This window comes from Sarcophilus harrisii, chromosome 2 (assembly GCF_902635505.1).
Source record: "Sarcophilus harrisii chromosome 2, mSarHar1.11, whole genome shotgun sequence".
Lineage (NCBI taxonomy): Eukaryota > Metazoa > Chordata > Mammalia > Dasyuromorphia > Dasyuridae > Sarcophilus > Sarcophilus harrisii.
The window spans coordinates 180972513-180984999 of record NC_045427.1 but is presented as its reverse complement, the minus strand read 5'-3'; positions in this window follow the sequence as shown (position 1 = coordinate 180984999).

The following is a 12487-nucleotide window of genomic DNA, read 5'->3' as shown; positions in this document are numbered from 1 at the left end:
TGACCAAGCCATTATTTTTCTGTACAAAAAGAATCGGACTCTGAAATATTGTACAATTAGCCTGAGAAGGAAATCAAAAATGCAGGCGGGCAAAAATATAGGAATTGGGAATTCAATGTAATGGGTCTTAGTCATCTCCCAGAGTTCTTTGACTGGGTGTAGCTGGTTCAGTTCATTACTGCTCCATTGGAACTGATTTGGTTCATCTCATTGCTGAGGATGGCCAAGTCCATCAGAATTGGTCATCATATAGTATTGTTGTTGAAGTATATAATTCTCTCCTGGCCCTGCTTGTTTCACTCAGCATTAATTCATGTAAGTCTTTCCAGGCCTTTCTGAAATCATCCTGTTGATCATTTCTTTACCAAACAATAATATTCCATAATATTCATATACCACAATTTATTCAGCCATTCTCTAATTGATGGGCATCCACTCAGTTTCCAGTTTCTGGCTACTACAAAGAGACCTGCCACAAACATTTTTGCACATGTGGGTCCCTTTCCCTTCTTTAAGATCTCTTTGGGATATAAGCCCAGTAGTAACACTGCTGGATCAAGGGTATGCACAGTTCCATACATATGTTTTAAAAAATAAAAAGCTTTAATAAAGAAAAAAAGAAATTTGGTTCAAAATTATTTAGATATTACCTGTATTCTGAATCTTAAGGTTTGTCTTGGTTTCTGCCTTTAACAAATAAATAAATCAAAGGATATGAAGAGACAATTTTTCAAATGATGAAATTAAAGCTATCTATAGTTATATGAAAAGACGCTCTAAATCACTATTTATTGGATAAATGAAAATTAAAACAACTTTGAAGTAGCATCTCATACCTCTCAGATTGGGTAAGGATGACAGGAAAAGATAATAATAAATGTTGGAGGGGATGTGGGAAAACTGGAACACTGATACATCATTGATAGAACTGTGAAATTATCCAACCATTCTGGAGAGCAATTTGGAGCTATACCCAAAGGGTATAAAATTGTGCATACCATGAATGTTATGGAATATTATTGTTCAGTAAGAAATAACCAGCAGGATGATTTCAGAGAGGCCTGGAGAGACTTACATGAACTGATGCTAAGTGAAATGAGCAAAACCAGGAGATCATTATACATGGCAACAATAAGAGTACGTGATGATCAATTCTGATGTTGTGACTCTTCAACAATGAGATGATTCAAACTAGTTCCAATGATCTTGTGATGAAGAGAGTCATCTACACCCAGAGAGAGGACTGTGGGAACTGAGTGTGGACCACATAGCAGTCTCATTCTTTCTGTTGATGTTTGCTTGCATTTTGTTTTCCTTCTCAGGTTTTTTTTTCTTTCTAGGTCAGATTTTTCTTGTGCAGCAAGATAACTTTATAAATATGCATACATATATTGGATTTAATATATATTTAACATGGATTGGACTACTTGCCATGTAGGGAAGAGGGTGGAGGGAAGGAAGGGATAATTTGGAACAGAAGACTTTGCAAAGGTCAATGTTGACAAATTACCCATGGATACATTTTGTAAATAAAAAGCTTTAATAAATAAAAAAAGAAGGAAAAAAAAAAAAGGCTGTGCATACCATTTGACCCAGCAATGCTATTACTGGGTCTGTATCCCAAGGAAATCATAAAAAAAGGGAGAAGAACCCACATGTGTAAAAATGTTTGTAGCAGTTCTTTTGGAAAATAAGTGGCTGCCCATCAATTGGGGAATGGCTGAAAAAGTTGTGATATATGAAGGTAATGGAATATTAGCTGATTTTAGAAAGGCCTGGAAAGATTTACATGCACTGATCCTAGTGAAACAAGCAGAACCAGGAATACATTGTACACAATAACAGCTAGAATGTGTGATAATCAACTAGGAAAGACTTGATTCTTCTCAGCAGTTCAGTTATCCAAAGCAATCTCAATAGACTTTGGACAGAAAATGCTATCTGCATCCAGAAAAAGAAGTTAGGAGAATGAATTTAAATCAATACATGCTATGTTCCCTTCTTTTTTCTGTTTTTTTTTTTTTTATCTCTTCCATGATTTTTCACTTTTGCTCCGATTTTTCTCTCACATGATTCATAAAGCAATGTATATTTAAAAGAAGAAAACATCAAAAAAAGAAACAAAGAAATAAAAGCAAGAAAATTTGGCACATAAGGATATGTGTAATTGCAAAACAAATTATATCTGAAAGATGTGTGATATATCTAAAGATAAGTGTGAGGAGATGTCTCTTTGAAGGGAGGGAGCTTGGCTCCAGACTATTTAAGTTAGGTTGTACTGAAATGAAGTAAGTTGGAAAAAGCTGAGGTATTTACTGGTTATAGTGGACCATTTGAGAGAATAAGTAGAAGCTTTTCTCTGAGCTCTGTTGCCTTAAGAAGGGTTAGTGGAATAACACTGGAATAAATTGTACCCAAGTATGGATTAGTAGAGACTAATGATTCTGATGATGGAACATACTTTACTTCTAAGGTTTTATAAGAAATAATGGGGAGGAATTGTGAATTGGTGGCAATTTCATACACCTGAGCATCTGCCCTCATCAGGGAATGTGGAAAGAATGAATCAGATTCTTAAGAAAACTTTACTAAATTGATGTTAGAGACTAAATTGCCTTGGACCAAATGTTTGCCTATTGTTTTGTTAAAGAATCAGAACTGGCCCTAGAAGTAATCTAGTACTTTCCCCACATATTGGTTCATTTTATCTGGGAGGAGACAGGGAAAGGACCTTTTTTGTAACAAAGGATAAGTCTTTAAGGAATTATACTGGCAATGTCCTGATCTTTTTTAATCCTTAGAAAGCAAAGATTGCTGAACCAAAAAACACTTTTGGAGTTTGCATTTCCAAGAGAGTGGTTGTTTACTAAATCTTGGAAGTAGCAGAGTGGAAAGAATTTTACCAGACATTATAGATGACTCATTTGGAGGCTGAGAATACCAGGGTCAAAAGACCTATGGAGGAACTTCAAGAATGGATTGTTAAGAACAATTTATATCCTCTAAAACTGACTTTGCACTGAGGCAATTAGGAATGTTTTCAGAAGGGGAGATTAATTGTTTAGAGAAATTTTAATAATCTTTGTGTTGTACTGTTATTTGTATTTCCAGAAAAAAAGTTAATAGGGATTCCTTGATTGAAGTTGAATTAACATTTTTTCAGATGAAGAAATTATTATTGTAAATTTTGATAGGGTTATTTAATGTGAAATGAGGACAGTATATTCTATATTCTATATCAGAAACTGCTTGTAATTGAGTCATCTTAAAGCTGTTACCATTGTTTGGGGAGATTCTGAAAACAGTGGTCTATGTCTTTGTCCCTCTGAACATATTTAATACCTGAACATGTTTTCATATAGATTGGCTATCGATCATCTTAAAGTAAAATGATTTGTGTAATGTTGAATTTAAAACCCATGTACTTAGATATGAAGATAAGTTGTGAGCTTTCTAGGATGAATCTCTTACTGTTATCAATGTGAGATTAGAGTCAATGCTAATTTAGGATATGTAATCCTTAAGAGCTAAATTCACTTGTAACTTTGATTAATGGGATGTGCTTTTTGAGATTAAATCTCTTGGGTCTGTAGCTGTAGTATTTGGAGTTTTGAATTCAGGGATAATTGCTGATGGATCATCAAGCCAGAAATTCACCACCTGAACAGAATATGCCACAAACTACTCAGAGGAATGTGATCCTGAGTTGTTACAGGGGGAGGTTAGTATCTGTGTAAGAGCTGGGAGAACAACTTTGGCCTCTCCTGATCCTTCTGATTCAGTTTCCCAGTTGTGTTCCTTTGAATAAGAATCCACCTGATTATACCTTAATCTGGCTATAAGATGGAATTGTTATTTCATAAAATTATCTAAAATCACACTGAGCTAAGGATGCTTTATCCTGTCATGTATGTGCTTTCAAGGTGAGCCCTGAAGGATCAAGTTTTGGATTATGATCATGTCCCTGTTTTTCTTCTTATAGCAAATTTCTATTATCAGGGCAAGTGGTCAATAGAAGCTATGAGCACGACTCAAGTACGTAAGATCTTGCAATTTCCTATCTGAAAATATATGGTCATTATATCCTAAATAAGTAGGTTAAGTATTTGGTCTAGTCATCTATCTATTGCTCGATGTATATGTCTGTCTATTTCTTTTAGCATTTCTGCTGTTGCTGACTTTCCTGATGGGAATCTTTATTTGTGAAGTTATCTACTCTAATAACTGGGGACACAAATAGTTGGGGTACTAGATGGCCACAGATGGGAGTTGAGAGTATAGAACCCTAATTTGTATGCCGAATAGGCTCATTAGACTCCAGGCCATGGTTGAAATAATTACTAAGCAGCCAACAAAGGTATTGGATTTGTTAGCAGATCAGTCCATTCAGATTAAAGAAGCAGTATCCCAGCATAAATTAGTATTAGACTACTTATGGACTGAAGAAGGTAGAATTGGTGGGAAATTAGATCAATCCACTTTCGGGATGAAAATTGATGATAATGGACATATAAAGGAAATTGCCAAAGACATTAGAAAATTGGCCTGTGTCCCATTTCAGACTTGGTTCTCATCATTTAATACCTCTTGGTGGACTTAGTCTGAAGGCAGCTGGTAGAAACAGGTTCTTTGGTTCCTGCTAATAGCTTTAAGTGGAGTCATACAACTCACAGTCTGTCTCCCCTGTGTGATGCAGTTTATCACAAAGGTAATACAGACATTACCTGGAGGGGGAGGTGTAGTTAGACTTAGAAAATTAAAAGAACAAACCAGGTCCAGAGGGATTGGAGACTGAGGATAAGACTGAGGAAATATGTCAAGAATCGTGTGAAAGGTCTTCAAAGGTTAATTCAAAGAGGCAGAATTGAATGGGAAAAACTAAGGGAAGACTTCTCATAAGAATGTGATCTCCACTATGGCTTAATAGTGACTTGAGACTTTCCAATAACAAGTTGAGCTATAGCCAAAAGCTGCAGATGTTCCATTATCTTAGATAAACTACAATTTCCTTCTGTTCTCTCCCCTCCCCTCCCCTCATACATACCTTTTCATTATTATTTAAATACCTTACTAGGTAAAGAATGTGTTATTGACAATATTTTTTGTTTCTGGACTCTCCCAGCTAATGGGAAAAAAGTTCAGAGGGCAGTGTGTGGGGTTAGGGTCTATATAATCTTGTGTTTTCCATTTTTCACTTTGCACTCTTCTGCTAACACCTTCTCTATTGGGAATTGCCCTTTTTTGTGAGATAGTAACAGATTTTTTTTTTTTTTTTTTTTTTTTTTGCTTTTACCTTTGAGAGTCTCTGATTTTAATTTAGTTAAGGATCATTGTCCCACATACCAACTTCATACAGATCAATATAAGACAGAGGCAAATTTCAAAGTTAGGATGTTTGTTTGTATTTGGCCTATAAATTCATTATGAATATTTTGTGTTACTATTTCTGGGATGTTGGATTGTGCTTAAAAAGTTTATATGTTACATGTCATAGACTCAGAAGGGAAGAAAATAGACATTCAGCAAAACAAGTTAATTTGATTTATTTCTGATGAAAAGACCAGAGCTAAACAAAAATTTTGACCTCCAAATATAGAACTTTAAAGAAGCATAGAAAGGTAAAAGAAAAGAACTCTTGAAAATTATATTTCTGTTATAGTTATGCATAGAGAGAGCATGTATAATTTGATTTTACTGTTATAATATAAAAAAGAAAAGTGGTAGAAAGGGGATGGTACCAAAAAAAAAAAAAAAGAGAGAGAGAGAGAGAGAAGTAGAAGTAAAATGAGGGAAATTACATTTCAGGAAGAGGCAAAGAAGACCTATTATAATTGAGGGAAAGAAGAGAGGAGGATGAACATTGTGTGAATCTTATTCTCATCAGATTTAGCTCAAAGAAAGAATATTGGACATATTTGGTTTCACAGAGAAATTTCTCTTACCTTATAGAAAAGTGAGAAGGGAAAGGGAAAAAGGGAAGGGATAGGCTAAATAGAAGGGAAAACAAATAGTAGGGGAAAGGTATAAGAAAGGGGGAGGAACTCTAAAAAGGGAAGGCTGCTTGAGATAAGTGGTGCTCATAAGTAAAATGCCGGGGAGGAGAGAAAGGGGAAAAGGAAAGAGAAAAGTATAATTTGGGGTAAATCAGATGTCAGGAAATACAAAATTAGTAGTTTTAACCATAAATATGAATGGAATAAACCCTTCCATAAAGCAGAAACAGATAGCAGACGATTAAAAGCCAGAACTCTACAATATATTGTTTACAAGAAACACATTTAAAGCAGAGTGATACATAGAGTAAAGGTAAAACGCTGAAGCAGAATTCTGCTTCAGGTGAAATGAAAAAAAAAAAGCAGGGGTAGACATCCTGATCTCAGATTAAGCAAAAGCAAAAATAGCAAAAACTGATCTAATTAAAAGAGATAAGGAAGGAAACTATATCTTGCTAAAGAGTACCATAGATAATGAAGTAGTATCAATACTATATATAAATAATAAAGATGTTAAGGAGGTAAATAGAATACTAGAAAAATTAGGTATGATAGATCTTTGTAGAAAACTGAATGAAGACAGAAAGTGGTACACTTTCTCCTTGGCAGTTCATGGAATCTATACAAAAACTGACCACATATTAAGACATAAAAACCTCAAAATTAAATGCAGAAAGGCAGAAATAGTAAATAATTTTTTTTTTTCAGATCACGATGCAATAAAAATTACATTCAATAAAAGATCAGGGGAAAACAGACCAAAAAGTAATTGGAAACTAAATAATCTCATCCTAAAGAATGAATGGGTGAAACAGAAAATTATAGACACAATTAATAATTTCATCCAAGTGAATGACAATAATAAGACAACATATCAAAATTTGTGGAATGCAGCCAAAGTGGTAATAAGGGGATTTTTTTTTTTTTATCTTTAGATGCTTACTTTATAAAATAGAGAAAGAGAAGATCAACGAAGCAGGCTCGCAACTAAAAAAGCTAGAAAAAGAACAAATTAAAAAACCCCAATCAAATACCAAACTTAAAATTCTAAAAATGAAAGGAGAGATTAATAAAATTGAAAGTAAAAAACTTATTGAATTAATAAGTAAAACTAAGAGTTGGTTTTATGAAGAAACCAACAAAATAGATAAACCGTTAATTAATTTGATTAGAAAAAGGAAAGAGGAAAATCAAATTGTTAGTCTCAAAAATGAAAAGGGAGAACTTTCCACTAATTAAGAGGTAATTATACCAATAATTATGAGTTATTTTGCCCAACTTTATGCCAATAAATTTGATAACCTAAATAAAATGGAGGAGTGCCTACAAAAATATAGACTGCCCAAATTAGCAGAAGAGGAAATAAATTACTTAAATAGTCCCATTTTAGAAAAAGAAATAAAACACAAAGTTTATACATTATATTAAGTATTTTTTCACACAATCTTGTTTTTTTAAGTAGAATTATGAAGAAAAGATTAACAAAATTAAATTTAAACCCAGTCCATATTCAAATAATAAAACTAAAATGAATTTTACTAAATTCTAGAAATTAGATTAAATTCCATATATATATTTGGGGTCCAACTGTGTACAAATCATTACTACTGATGTTTAGGAATGTTTAGGAAAGTATAACACAGGTCTTTACCCTCAGGCAGTTTACAGTTTTGTGTATTAAAGATTTGCTGTAGGAAGCATGAAGCATACTTAAAGAAATATTCATTGTATAGACTACAATGTATTTTCCCAAAACTAGTTTAGAAATAATACCACTTATCTACATCCTTCATTTGGAATATAGAATAATACTATTAACTTTATTTCTCAAATTGTAAATTTTTAGAGCTAGAAGGGGACATCTAGTCTAAATGACGGAGACAGCCCTTAGTAAGAAGTGATTTAATTTTTATTCTTTTCACTATCTTTTCACATCTCTCTCTACTTTTTCTTTGCATCAATGTTTCTTCTATGCATAGTTTTATTTTGGGGATCTTTATTGCTGCAATGAAATCATTTTAATTTTTTGAAAAAGGAAAAAAACAGAAAATGGGAGGGAGCAATCTGATTTCATGTTTGAAAGGGCATTGAGCCAGAAGAGACTTGGTTTCAAAACCTGAGTCCAGTACTTACCAAGAATAGGGTTATAAGAAGGAAATAATCTCCTCCGAGCTATTTTTCTCCTTATAAATAGGAATAACATGCTTCTTGTACTTTACTTCCACATGGTTACTCTAAATATCACATGAGATTATGACACAATATCTTTTAATACTTTAAAATATTATGCAAATATTATAGTATTATTAAATATTATATAATAATTAACTATAATTCTATAAAATTTATAATTGTGTATCAATTTTTTTTTACAAAATACTCATTATATATTTACCAAGTATAGAAATAGAGGCAGTTCTACATGAAAGGCTAGATAGCTCCTAGCATTAGCTAGAATACCTGGGTTTTATTATTGCCTTGTTACCTCAGTAATCATAAACAAATCACAACCTCTTATTAAACCAAGGGAAATATACAAGGCAATCTGCAGATAAAGTATAAATCTGTGTCACTGGAGGGTGTTTCCATTTTGGGAGAAGTAGATCCAAAAAATAAAAAAAAGGTATTTATTTATTGATTTGAAACAACAACAAGAAAAACAAAAATCATAGACTTAAGATATGTCTAGTTCAGTTGTATTGAAGGCTTAGAAATCCAGAAACTAAGCAAAAAAACAAGGAAACATCAAAATGTTATTGCCATTTTGAGCAAATGTTATATTCTTACTAAATTAAAATGTCACTATATGTATAAAATTGATTTATTATTGTTATGAAAATGAACCTTTGACAAACTTTAGTGAAAGATTTTCTTAGGTTTAAAATCATTTTCTAACTGGTGATACCTTGTATTAATTCAAAACCATTTAATTTTTTTATTTTAAGTGCTTGTAGTTTTGTGAAAATATTCTGCAATTTATTACATGTGAACAAAGTTAGATGTATACAATTCAAATAATTTTCTGGGCAATAAGTGTCAACTGGCCTTCTCTTAGATTCCTTTGTATTCTAGTCAGACTTGACTATTTCTTGTCCTCTCCTCTCCTATTTCTGTAATTTTGCTTATAAAATTCACTAGGCCTTTAGCAGAATTCTTTCCTCCTCTATCTCCATCAGCTAAAATTCTTCCTTCACTATATTCAAGACTCAAAACAGACATCATCTTCATGAAGCCTAAATTGTGACCTAGCTCTGGCTCCATCAAACACCTCCCAACCTCAGTGATTTTCTCTTCCATTTCCTAATCGCATTTTATCTGGACCTCTCTTTTTCACCATTTTGAATTGTTTCTTTTAACTTGTTATTTGATGGAAATTTGTATCCCTGTCTTTGTGCCATAGCTTTATTTATTTTGTTGTTGAAAAAAGTTATTATTTCTTCCCCAGAATTTCTGGCAGGGGAAAATAGTTTTCATTTTAACCACTAGGGGGCAAGAACATTCTACTAAAAACTTTAGTTGGCTACCTGGATTTTGTTATCTGCTTTACAGATGTGTTTCAAAGTGAGCAATGGATTTGTCAAGGTGTTTTACTTCGAGGTTTTATATTTGAAAAGTGCTCACTTCAATCATATATATTTACCTCTATCAAGATTATAATTTGAAAGTATTTTTTAATTTAAAAAAAAGTTCTGGATTTTAAAGCTAAATTGGCTGACCCTCAAAATTACTTTTTTTCTTTTTCTTTTTTGATTCAATTAATATAATCATGCCCAAAACAGCCAATTATATTTTCCTTTGACAAACTCCAGCTAGAAACTTGGAATAGGAACAACAACAAAAAATAAAAAAGCTAAATCCTTCAACATGTTAATGTTTCAATTAGAAAGTATATAGTAAGGTAATTATCATCAGCAGGACTAACAAAATTAGCATCCTGCCAAAGTAAAATAGATTGCCTTGGATAGTAGTGTTTCACTCTGGATGTGACAGTTAAGAATGAATGAAATTCATTTTTCCAGGATGGGATCAAGAATATCCTTGCTTAGGAAAGGGTAGTACTAGAAAGCCTCTCATATTTTTTCTAATGTTGAGTTTCCATGATTTTGTTAATGGGTCCCATTAGTCCTGACTTCAAGCTTCCTAAGATAGTCTTTGACTTTAGTAAGACATAAGAGGAAAAACAGAAACTGTAATATAAGAGAAGAGGGTGAAAAAGAAGTAAGATTAGGAAGTAAGATTATCTCCTTATCTAATTTCATAATGCTTTTTACTTATATACTTATTTTCTAAATTGTATTGTGTGTACACACATATCTGAATATATATCTTAACTTCTTTGTGTAAATTTTAAGTTCTTATGTTCCTTAAGTGAAGGGAAGGACAATATTTTAATGACTTTTTTCTCTCCTTCATCTTTAACCAGTATATCTTATAATCTTATAACCAAGAATTTTAAAATTCCTTAAATGATTAAGTGTTTTAGGAAGAACAGATATACTGAATAATAATGGTAAGATAAACAGTTTAAAGTATGCTGGACTTTTATTTAAAAGAGACCTTAATTCAAATTCTATCATACTAGTATTGTATCTGACTTACTAATATATTATGGAAATCAAATTGATAATAAATATATGCTATCACAATAAACATTAATTAAAATGATAATATAAAACAATAAGGGTTATTTGGACACAATTATCAGAGAAAATTAAACACTTGAGTTTTGAGAATTGGTTATGCTACTTACTAGAAATGTGATTTTGGTCATTTGGCTTCCATTCTCTCAGTTTCATTTATTTTATCTGTAAAATGAAAGGTAGAGATAACTTTGGGGGCTTGGCTTTGCCCTTATGACATTTTATGTGATTCCATGAAATCTTTAATGTAAAATACAGAGTGGATATTCTCAAACATAAATGGCTGAATGAATGGAGAAATATATGTGAAAGAAGTATACTTGAAACAAGGTGTTAACAGAGGAATTGATGAGACAATGGTTATCTAGTTTACATATACTTAGTACTTAGCATGGTGATATAATAGTTTTTTAGTTCACACATATTCAGTATGCTGTAATGATGTAATTGTAAAGGTATATAAAAACTGTGGACAGGAAGTGGACAGGACTGAAGTCAGACTGGCAAACTGCTGGAGGAGACTGGATCAGACTATGACAGCACGCAGACTGTGTAAGAGACAATAAAGATTTTGGAGTTTATTCCTGACTATTCTCATGGTGATTATTCTGCTGAGACCAAGGCTAGTCCCAAGGCCCTCCAGAAAGCTAGCCCGGACATTACAATCTAATTCATTCCCTTTTTTTTTTTTTTTTTTTTTGAATGCCATTATATATATTTTAAAAGTACATTTTTGCAGTTCAAATATGCTCTTCTATTTCCTTCATTTTTTTTTTCCTAATGATGTAAATCATAGATACATTAAGCTCCTCCACTTGTACAACCCAGGGTCTTGACTTTGTCATCACTCTGCATATTTTCAAGATTATCCATACTTTCTTGATACTTTTCCCTTTTTTTGGTACTACTACTCCTTATAGAGTATCTAACTGATAATGAACAAGAGCGATTATCAATGTTATTAATTTAATTTATTTTAGTTGTGTCTTGACTCTTTGTGATCCCCTTGGGGTTTTCTTCATGAAGTTACTGGAGTAGTTTGCTACCTTCTTCTCTGGCTCATTTTACCGATGAAGAAAAGCAGGCAAATAAGTTTAAGTGACTTGTTTAGGGTCACACAGTGTCTGAGGCTAGGATTTAAACTCAGGTCCTTCCACTCCAGACTTGGCACACTACTAATGTAACACTTAATTCCCTTAACAAGACAATATGTAGATTCAGCATCTTTTGCCCCAGATAAAGCTGCTTTGAAGAGGCAGCTACATGAGAGGTTCTTATGTATGGTGGAAGTACTCTGACCTCAAGCAATTTAACAAAATTATGGAGACAAAATGATTTAGTTACCAAAAGAAATTTGCTTGTGACATTTCCATCTCTGAAGCAAGCCTAGGCTTGAAGGTCAAGATGTCTTAAAATTGGCTGGTTCCACCCAGGTATAATACATCATACTGTATTGAAAAAAATCATTAAATTTGAATTAAGAAAGCCTGGTTTGAGTCCTATTATTGATACTTATAATTCTGCCATTTTGTCTGTAAAATGGGAATAATTATACTCACACTACTTACTTGCAGGGTTGTTTTGAGAAAGATTTTTTTAATTGGAAAACTCCCCAAAATATAAACTATTCATTAATATTCTTGCATTTTCAATAGCCGCTACCAGAAAGACTGTGAAACCTGCTCAAAAATCATTTTCTCTATTGCCAGATATAGTTGATTGAGATGCAGGAACATCTTAATGTGTTACCTTGAATAAGTAATATAGCCTCTCTGGGTCTCAGTTGTGTTTTTTTAAATCTATAAAATAAGGAGATTTGACTTTAATTCCTGTGCTGTCCCTTGCACACCACTA